Raw genomic sequence first — 19,515 nt, 5'->3', positions numbered from 1 at the left:
TGGTGGCTGGGAGCTGGGTAGGGTAGTTGTTAGCTTTTTGTGGCAGTTATGTAGTTGTGGTCTTTGTGGCAGTTAGTTAGCATTTAATCATTAAGCATTTATTCAGATTAGCGAAGAGCAGTAGATTGTATAGAGAATACAAGATTACCGCGTCCTCTAGGCTGTCAGGATCCTTAGCGAGGTGGGGCACCTTGATTTATTGCTGCCGGAGGCTGCTGGGAGTGCGCGCCTTCCACGCCGCGCTTCTGCTAGGGTGGTGGCCGCCTTCGCGGCCTGCATGTCCCCGAAATGGGCCAAGATTAGAGAGGTGAGTACACGGGCCGCTCCTATGCCAGAAGAGTGGCCCCGATCACTAGAACTGTGCTGGAGCCTTGTGTCCTCTCTGAGGCTCCGGCGAAGGTGTGTTGGGGTGGGGCCCGCCAGAGGAGTGCGTCACGGTTTCTCTGGCTGGAGCCCTCAGTGACGTCCTGCCTGCTTGAGGGAAGGGGCCAAGTGAGCCCGAGGCCCCCGGAGTGGCGGGACTTATGTGGACCGCTAAGTCATGGAGGGGGGAAGAGGGGAGGGAATGCCCCTGGAATTGAGGCCCCAAAGGAAAGACGAGTGGGTAAGGTGAAAAGTCTTGCAATCTTTTGACGAAGAGTGCGGCTACTGGGCCAGCAGGCAGTAGTTTGAGAAGCAGAGGGTCAGCAGGGGCAGGTGAGCACAGCACTCACTTCTGTCGGGTCTGGTGAAGAGCTGGTTCCCGTCTGGGTCCAGCAGGGGTGGGCCAGCCCTCGGGGGGGGGGGAGAGTTTGCTCACTGGATGAAGACAGCAATTTTGGGTTGGGGGCCATTTTTTGAGTCTGGTGGTAAGGATGAGGATTTACCTGGAGACTTGGAGCCAACGTGGGGGAGCCAGGTTTGGGAGGGCCTAGACATTTTCACTTCTTGGAATGAAGAAGTGAGAGGTTTGAATAGGTTGGGGCAGGTAGACGCCTTTATGGCCCAGGGAGGTTCAGCAGGGTTGGAGGCAAGGGGGCTGAAGCAGAAGAAAGGGGGGCAAGAAGAAGGGCAGGTTAGTGTGCTCCCTGAGTCAGGTGCGGGCCCTACCGGACACCGGCAGGTGTCACGACAGGGCATAAATAGAGTGAGGGAGAAGGAGGGGCTAGTCATCGGGATGTAGATGATTTATTTAAAGTTGGGTGAAGGTGGGCTGAGAATACATTGGGGCTAAGTAGGAAGAGGAGAAGGGACGTAGGGGAAGGGTTATTTAAGACCAGCACATCAGACCAGTCCTTTTTGTTTCAGGTGGAGGAGCAACGTCAAGGTACAGACTTGCCAAAGCTGGGAGCGGCTCAGAGGCGCAGAGGATAAGGGAGGGCTGAGACTCATGCACCTCGCCCAGTACTGGCAGGGATCCCATTGCGGCTGGGAGATGTAGGCCCGAGCGGTCTCGCTGGCCCCAACACCCGATGGACCTCAGCGGTCTGCAGGGCAACAAGGACACAGGAATACGCTGTTGAAGGGTGCCGGGGAATACCAGCAGGTGCAGTGAGCACAACCCAAGGGAAGGCATCGGGGCCCTTTGGGGGCCAACAAAAGAGTGTTGCGACTAGCGTGAAGAGTTAGATTATGATGAAGAAAGCCTGAAGAGGGCGGGTTAAGAGAGGTCAATGAAGGGGATCAGAGGGGGGTCAGAGTAACTTGTCTTATAGTATGCTGCAAGTTACACAAAGGGCCTCAGAGCCTGCAGGGAGGACAGCAAGGTCAGCTAGAACACAGCCCCCATGACAAGGTGGACTGCAGCAACACAGGCACCCTCCTTAGAGCCAGGAAAAGCACAAGGAAAAGGGGGAAAGCCAAATATAGTATCAATAGGGATAAGGGAGAAGATGATAAAGGGGGGGAGGCGGGTAGATTGAGGAAGGGTAAGTATGTATTAGACACTGGTGTGGGCACAGAAGATAATGGGACGATGGCCACAACTAAAATGGAGAATAATAAAAGTATGGGAATTTCTGACAAAGGGGAGGAAACATCGACAAAGAAAAAAGATAAAGCCGAAAGCAAGGAGTTGAAAACCAACAAATTACCTTATTCAGGGGTGACTGAGCCGCTGGGAGTGCATTTAATGGTTGCAACGAAAGAGCGCATCTGGAATGGAGAGTATGTTGAAATGCTCAAGCTTTTGCACAGGGAAGTGCGCACGAAATATGGGTCAAATGAAGAGGAATAAGAGTTGGCCAAAAGGTCAAGGTTTCCCCTCATGGTAGAGAACTGGGCACCCGCATTTTTAATTTATGCGTTGACTGCCAGAAGAATCAGGAACGATGTGTGGCTCTTTTCAAATACATGGATGTGATCCGGAACGCCCAGATCACGGGGGGGGGGATATGCGTTGGCGCAGTAGGACGATGAATTTAGGGCACGCATGGCTTGCGATCCCAAAGCGAAATGGGGTGAATTGGATCCAGATCTTTGGCAGCACACTATGAGGGCGTCCAGGGCGGATAAAACCATTTTCACGGCCAGTGGGCTCCCGATAGTGTACCGGTCCTTTCAGGGGAAGCCAACCCGGGTGAGGGGTGGGAGGAACAGATAGAGGACAGACAGGCTTGGGAGGGTGCTGCTGGGACTTTAACAAAGGCTTGTGCACTCAGTAATTTTGTAAATGTTTACACAAGTGCTCGAAGTGCGGAGGCAGGCACGCATTGGGCAATTGCTTCAGGGTAGGGTCGGGCCACCAGCAGGGAGGTCAGCATAGCAGCAGGGGGAGGTAACACAGGGGGAAAGCAGCAACAGCAGTTCACAGGAGCACAGGGGTTAGGGGGCTGAGCCAAAGTGCTCCTACACCAGTTAGGGCAGACAAGTTGGAAGCAGCCTTATAGGGTTATGACAACCAGAAGGCTGCAAAAGTGTTGAGGGAAGGGTTCAGATGGGGTTTTAGATTAGGGTATGGGGGACCAAAATGCAGAAGATGGGCTGAAAATTTGCAGTCAGCGAAAGAACATCCTAAAATAGTTCAGGAGAAATTGGATTGAGAAGTGCGCGAAGGGAGGATGGCAGGCCCCTTTATGGACTGGCATTTAGAGAATTTGATTGCTTCACTCATTGGGGTGGTACAAAGAAGGAACAAGGGCAGTTCCGTCTTGTTCAACATTTGTCATGAACTATTTAGTTAACAGAATTTTTCCCTTTGGGCTAGTATGGAGGAAAATGTCATGTATACAAATCTGATAACGTTCACTCACTTTTGCACAATTCTCCAATATCAGCAACAAACTAAAGAATGTGGTCAATTCGAATTGGCATATCCTGAATGAGGGTATGGAAATTGTGCTCCCCAAACCCCTTTTTGCATTTAAACGAAATGACAACATTCGTAAAGGTTTGGTCACTACATACAGGACTAACAAGCCCCAAGTACAATCCACACTTACAATGCAGAAAGTTATCGGTAGCTACCCTTGTGGCACATGTAGCATTTGTGAACATTGCCATACCGCGAAATCCGTCACCTATAACGGCTTCACAATGCTATCCAAAGACATGAGCAACTGCAGAAGCTGTAATGTAGTCTATCTCTTATTGTGTCCTTGTGGTTTAGCATATGTAGGCGAAACCGGAAGAGAACTTAGACTACGACTACTGGAACACAGATCAGCACTAAAGACCAAGAAACAAAACGCGCCCCTTGTTGAACATTACGATCTCTTGAAACACAAACACACTGAGTTTAAGTGGTTTGTGTTAGAAAAAATCTCAGGAAACCCCAGAGGGGGTAACCTGGAAATGAAAAGAAAAAACAGAGAACAGTGGTATATTTCCATCCTTAATACCATCAATAAAGGGCTCAACACCAGGGAAGATTGGATGAAACTGATTATATAAAATATTTAGACTAATATTACATTCTGTCAAATCAATTGTGATCCAACGATGGCCCTAGAATTTGTCTGCTATCTCAGTAGTTTTTTCTTGAGACAAAATAACAAGAAACCCAGTTTGTCTTCCATTCTCGTAGTTCCATATGTCCCTTTAGTGCTTTCTTTATTTCCAACAGGGATCATGAATAGGATCGCATATATCACTTTGATGGGTTTTTTGGCCATGTGGTGCCATGAGACTAGTCTACCTTGAATGCAACGATAAACACAGTATTGGGCATTTTGGCCATATAGTGTCAATAAACTAGCCTACCTTGAATGCAACGATAAACATAGCACTGTGCATTTTGTCAAAAAGAGTTTTTATTTTGAAAAAAATCTTTTTTATAAAGCTCCCAACAAACAGCCCACTGTATACATTTTACGAACATTCATCTGTACCCAGCGGATGTATGAATAAAGATGTAGGACACATCGGATATAAGAAGGTAGGCACGGCATAAATGCACAAGGGTATGCCGAGGTCTTTTCACCACTCCAAAATGGAGCGTGTTGTAACACTGGGATCCTATCTCTTTTTTGAATTCAATAATGAGGTCCCTTCTCACTTTCATTGCCCACTTCCGATATCATGTGATCGGATATGCAGTAGTTGGTAACGGAGGCCGGCATGAGCAGGTCTTGTCACAAGCGGTGAGAAGCCAGCGACGTTTGTTTTAACGCGCACATCGAGGAACGGAGGTAAGGACATACGGAGGCTTTTTCCTGGCCTGTTTTCGTTGGTGATTTCACCGTCCTCCCTTTATCTATTAGATTACATACAGGTTTAGCTCGTTAGACCCACTTAGTACCTATCGGTTTTAGAACAGTTTACATCTATCAGTTAAAATTTAAAGTGCGCGTTAACTAGAGGTCGCCTTTCACCTGCGTATTCTTTTTTTATATATAGACCGTATCATTGATATCATCACACGGTGGATAAGCACCCATACTGGTGGCACTTCAATGTATTTATGGAGTATAGAAAACTAGCCTAACCTTGTGCCTAATCCGTAATATAGCTGGTGATCGGACTATCATCGACACTATAAACTCTAGAACAATGTAGGGTCATTTCTTTACCACTTTAATGAGGGAGAATCATGTTCCGAATATACCCTAGAACAAACAGGATCTGTATTTAGGACAATGCGGCTGTCTAACTACCCGCCGCGTACAATTTATTTAACTTAGCATTCATTTGACTTTCATTTTTTAGCCGTACCCAGAATTCCGGGCGGATCAGAAAATTACGCTCTCGCCTCAATAGGACGGCCCACATAAAGGATGTATTGATACCTCAACAACTAACTTACTAAAGTATCCATATACAGGGTAAGTGTTACAGTCAATAGGCAAAGTATGATCCTGACTTTTGACTAACATGTATAAGGCAAATGGGTTTCATTAGATCTCGATTATCATCCATCCCTATAGATCGTACCATCCCTGAAGTGCTATCGAACACATTGGAGACACTCTCCTTTTTAAATAAACGCCTTGGAATACCAAAACAATGAATATGACCTCGTAGATGAAGTGAGGCCCTATCTTACTGATCCAAGGTGAGATAATACAGTTAAAAACACCCTGGTTATTTTTATTAACAATGAGTGAAAATAAGATTAACAATGAGTTTAATCTAGTTTCAAAAATGAAGCTCGATATGATTTATTCCTTCTCCATCTTTTCTAGATAAAGTGATTCATCGCTAGTAGGCTTCTCCTTATCCTTAAAGCCACTTGTCATCAATTTTTATTGGGACAGAAATGTAGGTATTCTTTTACCTCCCTTTATATAATTAGATTAAGACAATTGATGGCATACCCACGTAATAATAATAAATTGGGTACCTGGACCAAGAAGTTATGTACGCCTATATGGGTGACACTCACGAAAAAATTGTTCTCATTATAAAAGTTGTGAAACTTGCCAAAGTTACCGGTGGTGTGAATGAGGAATGAAAGTTTTTTTTCCCTCCCTCCCTCCCTTTTTTTGTGTAAAGTGTGGTGCTCCCAGTGGGATGTTGGAAATTTTCAGGTCATATTATATAGAATGATGTTTTTTTTAGAATGTACACAGGGTACTGTTGACTATTCAATAAAATAATGCATTCCCTGCTGTGTAAAGAAACAAATGTATATGTATGTTAGATCGTGCACTTTTCCCTTTCCTAATTTCCGTATTATGTTTTATATCTAGGGATTATTGTTAGAGTTATGCTGTGGAGGATTTAATTTGTCAGTCCTGAGGAAGGTGGTTTTTATCACGGCATACCACCGAAACGCGTCGACGCATAGGTTGTGGGGTGGAATTTGTTGCGGAACAGAACTCCAAGTAACAAGGGTGCACTGTCACCAGACTTTTTCTGTTTACTGTAATCACGAATTCACACATCCAAGACATAATTTTGTTGTCTGCTATTATTCCTCCTACCATACAACTGTATATTTGTTTTATTGCCTTTTTAATTTGTACCAAAAGTGATAGTTCATTATTGTGTTGTGCCTTTAGATATAACGTACATATATTGTCTCTTTATTCTCATCTTTGAGGTTTGATTTTTAGCCACTTGTCTGTGACTATTTTATTGAATGTAATTTGAAAATGAGCGTTTTTTAACTTGTCAATAAACCTTAACCAATGGTTTTTACGAAATAGACTTTCGTTACCGATTTTTTCCAACATTACATTTGGGGGCGTTCGTTATTTTATGTGAAAGTGCATAAGTGAGTGAACGTTATCAGATTTGTATACATGACATTTTCCTCCATACTAGCCCAAAGGGAAAAATTCTGTTAACTAGATAGTTTCTGGCGCTCTATCCCTTTGGACTTTACTGAGCCCCTCTCCTTGTTTTGCAAGGAACAACATTTGTCATGGCCAGAAGGGAGCTCAGTGCATGACTCTATTGATGAAAAAGAGGCTACTGTTTCATATTTGTCAGTTGGCGTGCCCATGCCACTGGTTGTGACGGCGGGCGCAACGGCAGAGATGGCAAATGCGACATAAAATCAGCTTTCCGTTTGCTTCTAGTCCATCTGGATGATTGGGATCGTCGGCATATTGATTTCAATAGGAGATGGTACATGGACAAAGAATTACCAATGGGCTGCTCTATGTAACGCACATTATTTGAGTGTTTTAGCACGTTTCTGCAATGGCTGTTTTTTAAGCGCACGGGTCACCAGTTGGTGACGCATTATCTGGATGATTTCCTTTTTGTGGGCACCTCAGGCTCCACGGAGCGCCAGGTGGCTCGGAAAACTTCAAAGAGCTGATGAGGGAACTAGGGGTGCCTTTGGTGCCCGAGAAGACAATGGGGTCCACCACGGCTCTTTCCTTTTTGGGGATAGAAATCGATTCCAGGACGATGCAAGCTCGCTTACCAGAGGATAAAAAACAAAGGATGTTTGGGTGCTTAAGGAAATGCTAGCTCGTGACAAAGTCACAGTCTAAGAGATTCAAGTGCTGCTACGACATCTCAATTTTGCTTGCAAAGTGGTGAGAGTAGGGAGGACATTTCACAGAAGGCTAGGTAGGGCATTTATGGGACAGAGACCACCACTCAACCATGTGAGACTTTCAGCGGGTGTGAAAGAGGACCTGAGAATGTGGTGGGTCTATTTGCAGGATTTCAATAGCATTTCGCTGGCGAGGGAGGGGGACATGGTCTGGGATGTACAGATTTTTCCAGACGCAGCAGGTAGTAAGGGTTTTGGACTTTTCTGGCAAGGGAAATGGTGTTCTCATAGGCCGGCAGAATGGGGGGTGGGGGCAGGAGTATTGCAGTTTTGGAATTCTTTCCTCTGGTAGTGGCGGTGACATTGTGGGGAGAGCAGCTGGCTCACAAGAAAGTGACCTTCAGAATTGACAATATGGCAGTAGTGGAGATAGTAAGATGCGAGTGAGCCAGGGACGAACAGGTTTTGAAGCTGTTGAGAGTGTTTGTTTTGGGCTGTTTGCGCCATGACTTAGCAATCGGAGCTTTGCACGTGCTGGGAGTGTACAATGGCATAGCGGAAGCTTTGACTCGTTTACAGTGGGGGAGATTCCGTGGGCTAGCTAAGGATGCTGACAGGACCCCGACGCCCATGCCACGGCAGTTATGGTACGTAGGCAAGGCAGGATGCTACAACTGGTGGTAGGGTCACTGGCAAAATCCATGAGGATAGCTTGCAGTTTACCGATTGGAAGAGTTTTCGCTCACAGGAGCTCAGCGGCGTTCCAAGACAGAGCATAGAAGAGGAGATGCTGTTCAGTTCATCCTAGATATGATCGTAAAAGGTCTATCTCTAGTTACAATCAAAAAAGGTCTATCTCGAGTTACAATTGCGGGGAAGTTAGCTGAAATCGCCTTTGTGGGCAAGCTATTATGGGGCTATGCACCATCTGCTGGGGAACTAGGCACTCGGATGCTGGAAGGTTGGGCTAGGGAACAAGGTCAGTCGAAGCGGACTAGGAAGCCTTTATCTTGGCACTTGCTGGGAAGAAAAATACAGTAATTGCCTCACATTTGCTCATTTGAATTTGAGACGTGTTTATTTTCCACGGTGATGGTGTGGATATTTTTCGAGGCGTTTCGGGTATCTGAATTGCTGGGGGATAGAAGGGGTGGGGGATCATGTTGGAGGATGTGGTGCCGCGTAACGACAGGGTCTGGATCTGGCTGCGGGAGTCAAAAACAGACAAGAGGGGTTTGGGTAAATGGGTGTCCCTGCAGGCTTCTCTACCTCGGATGACTTGTCCTTGTAGGTGGGAGGCAAATTGAAGGGCGTCTTTCAAGGGGAGCGAGGGTGTGGTATAGGAGCAGGGTCACTGCGCTTCAGCTGTTGGTGGTTCTGCGGAAGGGGTTAAAGGAACTAGGTATTGATGGCGCAGGTTTCGGGACACATTCTTTCAGAATTGGAGCAGCATCTGAGGTGAATAACAGGGGGTGGGGACTGGGGGACATCATGCGGCTTGGGAGATGGTCATCTGATTGTTACAAGCGTTACTTGCGCAGCATGGCTGGGGGAGCTAGCTCAGTTGGTTCTATTGCTTAAGTTCATGCAGTTTTTCTTTACAGGTTCAGTAGCTTGCCTCCTCTCCAGGGAAATTACAATTTGGATAGTGGGGCATTCCTTCTTAAAGTAGGCCCAGATCTAAGCTTGCAAGAGGTATTTTGGAGAGAACATAGGATTTCATAAAAAACAGTTCAAGGTGTCATGGAGGTGGAAAGAGGGCATGCTATGGAAGGAACTTATTCATTGCTTGAATGGTTTGTTGGTGCCAAGTAGGTGTCCAGATATTTTGGTCCTTCATTTAGGTGAAAATTATTTGGTTAAAGAGAAGGGGATAGTCTTAATGAGGAGTATGAAAAGGGACCTGGCCCTGATCAAGAAGCAGTGGTCTGGGTGTTTAGTTATTTGGACAGAGTTTGTCCCCAGCAGGGTTTGGCGGGTGCACTTAATCTTGAGGCAGTGGACAGAGCTCGAAGGAAGCTCAACCCGGAGATGGTTCATTTTTGCAGTGAGATAGATTTTAGTAGGATTGCGCACAGGGACATTCGTTTTGACAGGGTGGAGTTTTTTAGGGGGGATGCTGTTCACCTTTCGCGTCTGGGCATGGATCTGTATCTTTTGGAAATGGGAAGTTTCAGCCAGGACTCTGACTGTTCAAAAACACTGAGAAAGTTAGTCCCTAGGAGGAAGGGGGAGCAGACAAAATGGGAGGCGGCCTAGCCGGCTTTTCTCCCTCTTTTTCCTGGGTGGCGGGCTTTCTAAAAATCGCCAGGGTTGGCAGAGGTTTTCGGTTAAGTGTTAGAAGCTTGTGAGCAGGGGCTGGGAAAGGGTAGGCAAGTAGGCAAAGTTTTAGAGTAAACATTTGTTAGATACAGTTGCAGAAAGGCAGGTAGGGGATTTGAGTTTCATTGGAGGGCATGAGTTTTAACTGTAATATTGTGTAATGTTGTTGTTATGTCAATGGCAGGGTGGGGGAGTGGCTGAAGGGATAGTATGGGCGGGAAGGGACCAGGGGGTCAGTTATTTGATCTATAGTGAGGCTGTAGTTCTGTAAGGCAGTTGCCAGTGTTTTAATATGCTATGCACCTGTTTCAATAAATCGGCCTTTTACACACATAAATTTGGTCTTGGTTTGGCTTGCACCCCTCCCTCCGAAGGGGGGTTTAGGGTGCAGCGGAACAAGGAAAGGTCTGCCCCCAGGGCAGATTGGGAGGGGGGCAGCCAAATAGTGGACATTTTGTGCATTTTGGGCTCCTTTTAAGATGGCCCAAGGATAGCCCAATGTTATAACTTGGTGCTCAGGACACTCCCAGCCACCACTTTAGGTTTGGTGACCTGGTGGCTGGGAGCTGTGTAGGGTCGATGTTAGCTTTTTGCCCACCCTCCCATCCCTCTTTTTAAGCATTTGTCTGGGGTGTTCTCTAGTGGTATTTATTTAATTATTCCCTTAGACTAGGTTTGTTAAAGACAGGTGAATAAGGGATGTTTGTTGTACAATTGTAGCTTGGAAAAGGTGCTGGCGGGGTTTTTAAAAGTTGGCCAGAGTTGGCAGAGGTTTTTGGTTAAGTGTTGGAAGTTTGTGAGCAGGAGCAGGGAAAGGGTAGGCAGGTGGGCTAAGTTTTAAAGTAGACGTTTGTTAGCTACTGTTGCAGAAAGGCAGGTAGGGGATTTGAGTTTCATTGGAGGGCATAAGTTTTAACTGCAATACTGTGTAATGTTGTTGTTATGTTAATGGCAGGGTGGGGGAATGGCTGAGGGGATCATAGGGGCGGGGAGAACAGGGGTCAGTTATTTGATGTATAGTGAGGTTTTAGTTGTGTAAGGCAGTTGCCAATGTTTTTAATGTGACATGCACCTGTTTCAATAAGGCAGCTTTTACACACACAAATTTGATCTCGGCTAGCCCCGCTCCCTCCAAAATAGTTATTTTCGTCAGTGCACAGACCTTGCAGGGTTTAAGGTGTCAAAGGTCTCTTCCAGCTCCGAAGGGAAGTAGTCACGAATTTAGCCACATTTGCGGCTCAACTCTTCACCAAGAACAACGGATGATAAACAAAACGAGGAACCGACTAATCAGGCGTGGTGATCACGTCCCACCACGGGAGACTTTTGGGGAAAAGAGACGTGGAGTCAGCTGACTCAAACACGTAGCCTGAGGCCGACACACGGAAGCAGGCAGCCGCGCCACTAAAGCGGCAACAAGATCGCTTCAGGGATTTTTGGCAACAGGAGGTGCAGCACGACGTCTTCGCAAGAAGGGGTGTGTTACCAATCCAAAGCAGGAAATATAAGCCAAGCACCGGTGCTTGGCCATTTATATATGAACGTTAAAAAAGTGTCACATTTCTATTCACTGCACTGGTGATATTTTGGTCAGACACAGAGAAAGCACTCTACTTTCTAGGATGAAACTAATATGTACAGAACAGAGGAACTAAGCGCACTACTAATCTGTATATCTGCCCCATGTGACCAAACATGCCACTGGAGGAATAATATCATATAGAAAAGATTATATAGCTAGAAACATTAAAGGTGTAACCCTACTAGCTACTGGTGCGATTCCATTTTTTGGGAACAGGGCAGCTAGAAAGATTAAAGAAAAAAGCAGTGCACACTGAACTTCATGGAAAACTCTTGACTGAGTACCTAAAAACAGACGTGATACCTCTAGGGTAACAGGATAGAAATCTACCTGTCATATTTACACATAGTGAAAGATTCAAAATAATCTTTAGCTACATTGAAAATAACTGCTCCTGTCAAAGGATGGTGGTAGGGATTGATTCAGCACTGGAAGAACTTAACATTCTTAAGAGACAGATCAGTGAATTAAAAGAAAAAAAGAAAAAGCTGTGGGGCAGTTAAAAATGCCACGGCGGTACTTGATTCTCTACAGTAAGGCTGGCGACACTTCTAGGGTGGACAGCCTGGTCTGTACACCTAAGATTGAACTCTGCCATCTTAAGGAGGGCAGAAATAATGGGTTCTGGGTAGCAAAGGTGACCTACACCACCAAATGTGGTCACTTCAGGGTGGACTAGCTACTAGATCCCACACCCCGAACTCCCATACATCTAGGATTTAAGGGACCCCACTGACACCAAAATCTCAGATCTGAACTTATTTCAAAGAAGGACATAGAGAAAACCTGTATAGCCGACAACAGGACTTTTCCCATTGCACAAAGCAAAAGAGTGATGCTTTGACGCCAAGGCAACAGACTGGGAACTGAGTGAACGACCCTCGTCCTTGGCTAAAACTCGACAATCCCAAAGAGAGGGACCCTTGCAGAAGCCAGAAACGCTCTTAGTCTCACCAGGACCACTGGTACGAGCCCATTGCAAAATGCATGCAAAAACACACCAGATTCAAAGAATCGCTGGCCATGGGCCTACCAAGGAATCGCCAAAATTGAGGTGATCCAGTGCATTGTGATAGTATTCTTGTCTGCCCTAAAGCTTCAGGCAGCTATGTTACCCCCCCCCCCGACCCTGTGAAGTTCCAGAATCTTTTTGCTGTGTTCACCGCAGCCAAGGCTTGTTGGTCACCAGTCTGGTAACTGACTCCCACACTCGACGCTGCATCTGATATGGGGTGATACTGCGGAATCGGTCCCAGGATGCCTCTTCCAGTCCAGGGAGGACCTGGCCTGGCAGTTCGGGCTTGACTGTTCGCATGGGAAGTAGGGTCAAGACTAATTTGCAAATGGCTGGGTCTAAAGTTGAATAGCATGGTGATTTAGGTCCAGATTGCAGTATTGAGGGTGAAGTTTGACACTGTTCAGAATTCCGTCCATCAATTGTTCTTTTTGTACAGCTTCTGGGAAGAACAGTTGATGAGAAGTAGACAGAGGGCCAGTCACACAATGAGCTATCAATACCTAATGTCCTAGGAGACAGAAGCCTGAGTACATAATTCCACTGACACAACAGCAGAGGAAGATATATATGGAACCAAAAACAGGTGCAATACCCACGTACTCTGAGGGAGATCCACCTTCATCACTGCTTTGTGTGTGTAAGTTTCCGAGAACACATATCAGAGGGGCATCCTACGCCTATCGACTATAGGCGGCGTGATCGTACAATATGTACTGTGCAGTAGAAAGATAAGCTTGATGATTCACTTTATAGGATCAGATCACCATCAAGGTGAGGAGATCACATCCAGAGAGCCACGTCAATCATGAAATTGCAAACGTGACAGATAAATATTCAGCAGAGAATGCAGCAAAGTCGGCAGTAATGAGATCAGTTTGCGTATTGAAAGAACACCAGTTGCAGGTCCCTGGGGTTGCAATGGTTTGTAGAGGCACCGGATGGGACCATGCTTGGTTCATTCACAGTCCTGTTCATGGCCACCTAAATTCTGGGATTATCCCCAGACATCCAATGAGCAGTATAGCAGCATGCCCGGTTGTTCTATCAGGTCAGGAGGCCCCTTATAGTGCATCACCACCATGCTCTCCTCTGCCTCTTGGTGACTTTTAAGAAAATCAGCCATTTAGGAGCCCCTGCTGGTGCATCTAGCCCCTTTATGGAGCTATGTTACCCCCCCCCAGACCTTGTGAAGTTCCAGAATCTTTTTGCAGTGTTCACCGCAGCCAAGGCTTGTTGGTCACCAGTCTGGTAACTGACTCCCACACTCGACGCTGCATCTGATATGGGGTGATACTGCGGAATCGGTCCCAGGATGCTTCTTCCAGTCCAGGGAGGACCTGGCCTGGCAGTTCGGGCTTGACTGTTCGCATGGGAAGTAGAGTCAAGACTAATTTGCAAATGGCTGGGTCTAAAGTTGAATAGCATGGTGATTTAGGTCCAGATTGCAGTATTGAGGGTGAAGTTTGACACTGTTCAGAATTCCGTCCATCAATTGTTCTTTTTGTACAGCTTCTGGGAAGAACAGTTGATGAGAAGTAGACAGAGGGCCAGTCACACAATGAGCTATCAATACCTAATGTCCTAGGGGACAGAAGCCTGAGTACATCATTCCACTGACACAACAGCAGAGGAAGATATATATGGAACCAAAAACAGGTGCAATACCCACGTACTCTGAGGGAGATCCACCTTCATCACTGCTTTGTGTGTGTAAGTTTCCGAGAACACATATCAGAGGGGCATCCTACGCCTATCGACTATAGGCGGCGTGATCGTACAATATGTACTGTGCAGTAGCAAGATAAGCTTGATGATTCACTTTATAGGATCAGATCACCATCAAGGTGAGGAGATCACATCCAGAGAGCCACGTCAATCATGAAATTGCAAACGTGACAGATAAATATTCAGCAGAGAATGCAGCAAAGTCGGCAGTAATGAGATCAGTTTGCGTATTGAAAGAACACCAGTTGCAGGTCCCTGGGGTTGCAATGGTTTGTAGAGGCACCGGATGGGACCATGCTTGGTTCACTCACAGTCCTGTTCATGGCCATCTAAATTCTGGGATGATCCCCAGACATCCAATGAGCAGTATAGCAGCATGCCCGGTTGTTCTATCAGGTCAGGAGGCCCCTTATAGTGCATCACCACCATGCTCTCCTCTGCCTCTTGGTTACTTTTAAGAAATTCAGCCATTTAGGAGCCCCTGCTGGTGCATCTAGCCCCTTTATGGAGGTGGGGGTGTACAACGGTGGTTCACTCACAACCCTGTCCCTTGATGGAATATGTAATCAGCACATGCACCCATCACCGTCTCTTTGCCAGCCTTGTGTTAGATGCCCAGTTATGGGAGGGTCATTTGGGCATGCCCCATAGTGTTCTTTTGGTAGCCTTGTGTTAGACAGCATATCATTCTGCTATATGCCTCTCAAAATTCTACCATTACAGGTGTCAAGGTACACTGGATTTTCCTATATCTGAAGGGTGTTGTAGGAAGCCGGCTCTTTTATGATATACCAAAATGAGGTCTATCGTGCAAAGAGTCCAACTGTTCCCTTATGAGAGGGCAGGGGCATGCTCTAGCAATTCCAATGGGTCATTTATTTGTATTGTTATAAGTTAATAAAAACCGTCAATATTTTACAGATAATACAAAATAATAAAACCGTTTTGAATAAAATTCTTCATGGTTACTTTTCTGGTTTGTCAATTTCTTAAACGTTCACTATGTTATTTCAACGATAAGTGTTGAAATAAAATCATTGAGCAACTCAGGTGTTATTATTTTGTTTTCGTCATTGTGCGTGAAGGTGACAAGTAAAATTTTGTTTCGATTTGTGCAAAATACCAGAGTCAAATAACTGTCTTCTATTCAGGGTCATCTGGTTGTTTAATCGTTATGCAGACCTGCTTTTTCATGCTGGAGCAGTGCCCTGTTTGAGTAATTTGTCATTAAATTGCAAAAATTTCAAACGTTTACAATTTAGCTGAGGGTCTGTAGGGTCCTCATTATTGCCGTTCGGCAAGAACGATTTCCCCTGTCATTGAAGGTACCTTTGAACAATGAGAGGCATGCTTTCTTTATTGCAGGACATTTGCAAAACAAATGCAAAAAAAATCCTCTTTGAAGGCACCACATAGCCTGCACATTTTTGGTTCTTTTTTTTCGTATTTCCAAGGGTGGTTTGTCCGCTAAGGATGGCAGCACTCCTAGGCGAATAGCAAGTAACTTTTTCACAGGATAAGTTAAGAAAAGGTGGGGGGGCGTGGCTTGGCACCCAGCGGACATGGCGGAAGTCCCGTGAGGCTCTGGACCAGAGGCGAAGGAAACTTATAAACTGTCTTGCGCGAAGCTTTCAGGCGGAGTCGTCATGTGAAGAGCCCCTGATTTGGACGTGAACATTTCCATGGGCCCACACAGCTAGCGAAGACAGTGTTTGAAGGTAGACGCTTAGAGGCGGGTCCGCGATATCGCGGCCGCCATTTTGTTTTTGGAAAACGGGACGGAAGCGTTTACCCCACTTTAATTTAGACGATCATAGTCTCTCAATAGTGCCCCAAATCTCCTCATATTGCTATTTTTCACTGCATTTCTTCCGCAGTTTTCCACAATAAGGCAACAACTTTGGGTTTTTTTTGTTTTTGTTTTTTAGCCCTTTCAGTTTTTGAACCATTGTGGTTAAGGACGCCATCTTAGATGCAGTCTGAGATTTCTCTCAGACAAATGTTGAGGAGACACGAGGAATTGTCTACATAGACATAATGTTTTCTACACATATCACTTCATGAAAATCCCTCAGAATTCTAGTTTTACCTGCTGAGCAATACGACTGAAATGATTTATTCTTAATGTGAGGTGAATTTGCATCCCAAATGCAATATAGTCGAATCACAGTGACGGATGTAGCAGTCTGTGGTGTATGATGATACCAGGTTTTCCTTGGATCATAGCATAATCCGTAATACCTTTTCGTTAACCTGCCCCATCTACTTGGTACTTGGCTCTTTCATTGTGATGCTTATGCTCATTCATTTACTAGACTGTGTCACTATACTACTCTGAACTAGTACGAGACATTTCAGTTGCTGACTTAATAATTGATGGGCAGAACGAAGAGTTCTTCTTTTACTACATCCAAATCAAAAAGTGTTTTCATTAAAAATTCGAAACTTTTTCGGAGCTCTCAAAATTGGAGGATTCTAGATCTCCTGAGACTGAGTGTGATAATATCATAATGGATCAATTGCGGACTGCACCAGGAAAATTAAATCTGAAACGTCTAAAACAGGATCCCCCATCACCACCTAAACCGGATTCCCTAGTATCAATGGAACTGTTGCTGCAGGAAATAAGAGCACTCAAACCCTTTATGGAGGAAACCAATTCCAATTTGCAAATCCTCTCTGACAGTTGGTCACAGCTTGATACCAGGCTCACAGCGGTGTCTCAGCCTTGGACGAAACTTCCAAAACTGTTTGTTTCATGCAGTCGCAGGTTTCAACACTCCAAAAGCAGGTTGAGGACTTAGAAAATAGGAACAGGAGAAACAACTTACGCATATATGTTTGAATGAAGGAGTTGAAGGTTCAGACCCTATTACTTTTTTCAAATCCTTTCTCCCCAAAGTTTTACATTTGCCAGAGGACACCATTCTGAACATCCAGCATGCTCACAGACTGGGGCGTGTTTCTAGTAATTCCTCATCCTCGCAGAGACCCAGAGGTGTTATCCTATATTTCTTAGAATACACAGATCTGCTGAAAGTTCTGGTGGCTGCCAAAGCCATTCAGCGGATTTCATGGTCTGGGTCTACATTATTTTTTGCGCAAGATTACTCTAGAGCAACGGCAGCTAGACAGAAAGCTTTCCTCGATATGAGATCAGATCTTCGCGCCATGGGAGCTAGATATGGTCTCTTTAACCCATGTATCTTCAAAGTCACATTTAACAACAGAACGTCTTCATACGAAGATCCTGTCCGACTGCAAAGTTTCATCAATTCGAACAAGCTGGGCCAAATGGACTCTTCAAGGCCTTCCTCCTCGCATGTTGCTTGACTTTCCTTATTCTCATGTCCTTGATCTCACTTCAATTGTTTGTAGGTTCTTTAATGCTGTATACTTATTATACTTTTAGGGTTGCACATAGTCTTTGAATTTATGGTTAATGGTACTTAGTTTTAGAGATTTTTTAGGTTCGCTGCTTGTTTCCTATTTTAATATTAAATGCATTACTATGTTTTTTCTATTTTCTTTATCCTTCGCCTATACAGTGTTGTTTATAGTATGGCGTGTCCCTTCCTTGGTTCGATCCGGTCTTCACCCGATGTTCTGCTTGTTCCATGTGGTTCCACCTACCCTCGCTTTCATGTTCCCTCATTATAGGTATGTTTTTTGTTTCATCTTCTGTTTTTTGTTTTGCCTTACAATTTTCCCTCTAGTTCTATTATGGTGGCTTTTGTACCTTTACTCACTTTCATGTTCTCTTTCTGCAGGTTTATTATCCGTTCTGTCTTTTGTTTTGTGTTTTGCAATACATTCTTCTACTTCTTTCTTCTGTCATTCGATTTCTACATTTATTTCCTCTGATGTGGCTATTCTCTCCTACCATTCTTGTTTTTGCTTAAATACTCTCTATATTTCTCAATGTCTTGAACTTATTTTATCCCTTCTTTTTTCTTTTATCTCTTTTAATACTATACAGTGTTTTTGTATCGAATTGGACTTTTGCACTATAAGCTCGTATTAGTCTACTGTTCATTTTTCCATCTTATTGAATTGGATTGTTACTTTGTACTGTTTTTATCATCCCATTTTAATATCTCATGTCACTTAAATTAGTCTCATGGAACATTAGGGAACTAAACTCTGCTATCAAGAGACAGAGGGTTTTGTCGCACTTGGCTAAGTTAAATACTAATATTGTTTTCTTACAAGAAACCCACCTAATAACTCGCTCGACCCTTCCCAGTCCAGATTTCGAGCCAACCACAGCACCGAGACCGCCCTCCTCGCAGCCACAGACGACATCAGAACCCTGATGGACAACGGAGAAACAGCCGCTCTCATCCTCCTAGACCTCTCAGCAGCCTTCGATACCGTCTGCCACCGCACCCTAATAAACTGCCTCGACAACACTGGAATACAAGGAAAGGCCCTGGAATGGAACACCTCGTTCCTCTCCGGCAGAACCCAGAGAGTCCGCCTCCCGCCCTTCCGCTCTGCGGCCACCGAGATCGTCTGCGGCATACCTCAAGGATCCTCACTCAGCCCAAAACTCTTCAATATCTACATGAGCACCCTTGCCACCATCGCACGCAAACACAACATCAACATCATCTCCTACACCGATGACACCCAACTTATACTCTCCCTCACCAAAGACCCAGCCATCGCCAAAACCAACCTTCAGGAAGGTATGAAAGAGGTAGCGGAATGGATGAAGCACAGCCATCTGAAGCTCAACTCGGACAAGGCGGAGGTCCTCATCCTCGGACAATCCCCATCAGCTTGGGACGACTCCTGGTGGCCCACGGCGCTGGGCACCGCACCTACACCAACGGACCACGCACGCAACCTGGGATTCATCCAGGACTCCTCCCTCACAATGACCAAGCAAGTCAACGCCATCTCATCGTCATGCTTCAACACCCTCCACATGCTCCGGAAGATCTTCCGATGGATTCCCACCGAAACCAGAAGAGCAGTCACCCAGGCCCTCGTCACCAGCCGACTGGACTACGGGAACGCCCTATACGCAGGAACCACTGCCAAACTTCAAAATCGTCTCCAGCGCATACAGAACGCCTCCGCAAGACTCATCCTCAACATCCCTCGACACAGCCACATATCCGCCCACCTGAGAATCCTCCACTGGCTCCCCGTCAACAAAAGGATCACGTTCAGACTGCTCACCCATGCACACAAGGCGCTCCACAACATGGGCCCCGAATACCTCAACAGCCACCTCTCGTTCTACACCCCCACCCGCCAGCTCCGCTCCACCAGCCTCGCCCTCGCCACCGTCCCATGGATTCGCAGAACCACCACCAGATCGTTCTCCTACCTGGCAGCAAAGACCTGGAACTCCCTCCCCAAACACCTACGACTGACCCAGGACCATCTCACCTTCAGGAAACACCTCAAGACATGGCTCTTCGAGCAGTAGTGGCACCCCACCCCCCCCTTTTTAGCACCTTTAGACCCTTTCGGGTGGGTAGCGCG

This window comes from Triturus cristatus, chromosome 2_2 (genome assembly GCF_964204655.1).
Source record: "Triturus cristatus chromosome 2_2, aTriCri1.1, whole genome shotgun sequence".
Taxonomy (NCBI): Eukaryota; Metazoa; Chordata; class Amphibia; order Caudata; family Salamandridae; genus Triturus; species Triturus cristatus.
This window is presented reverse-complemented; position numbering follows the sequence as displayed.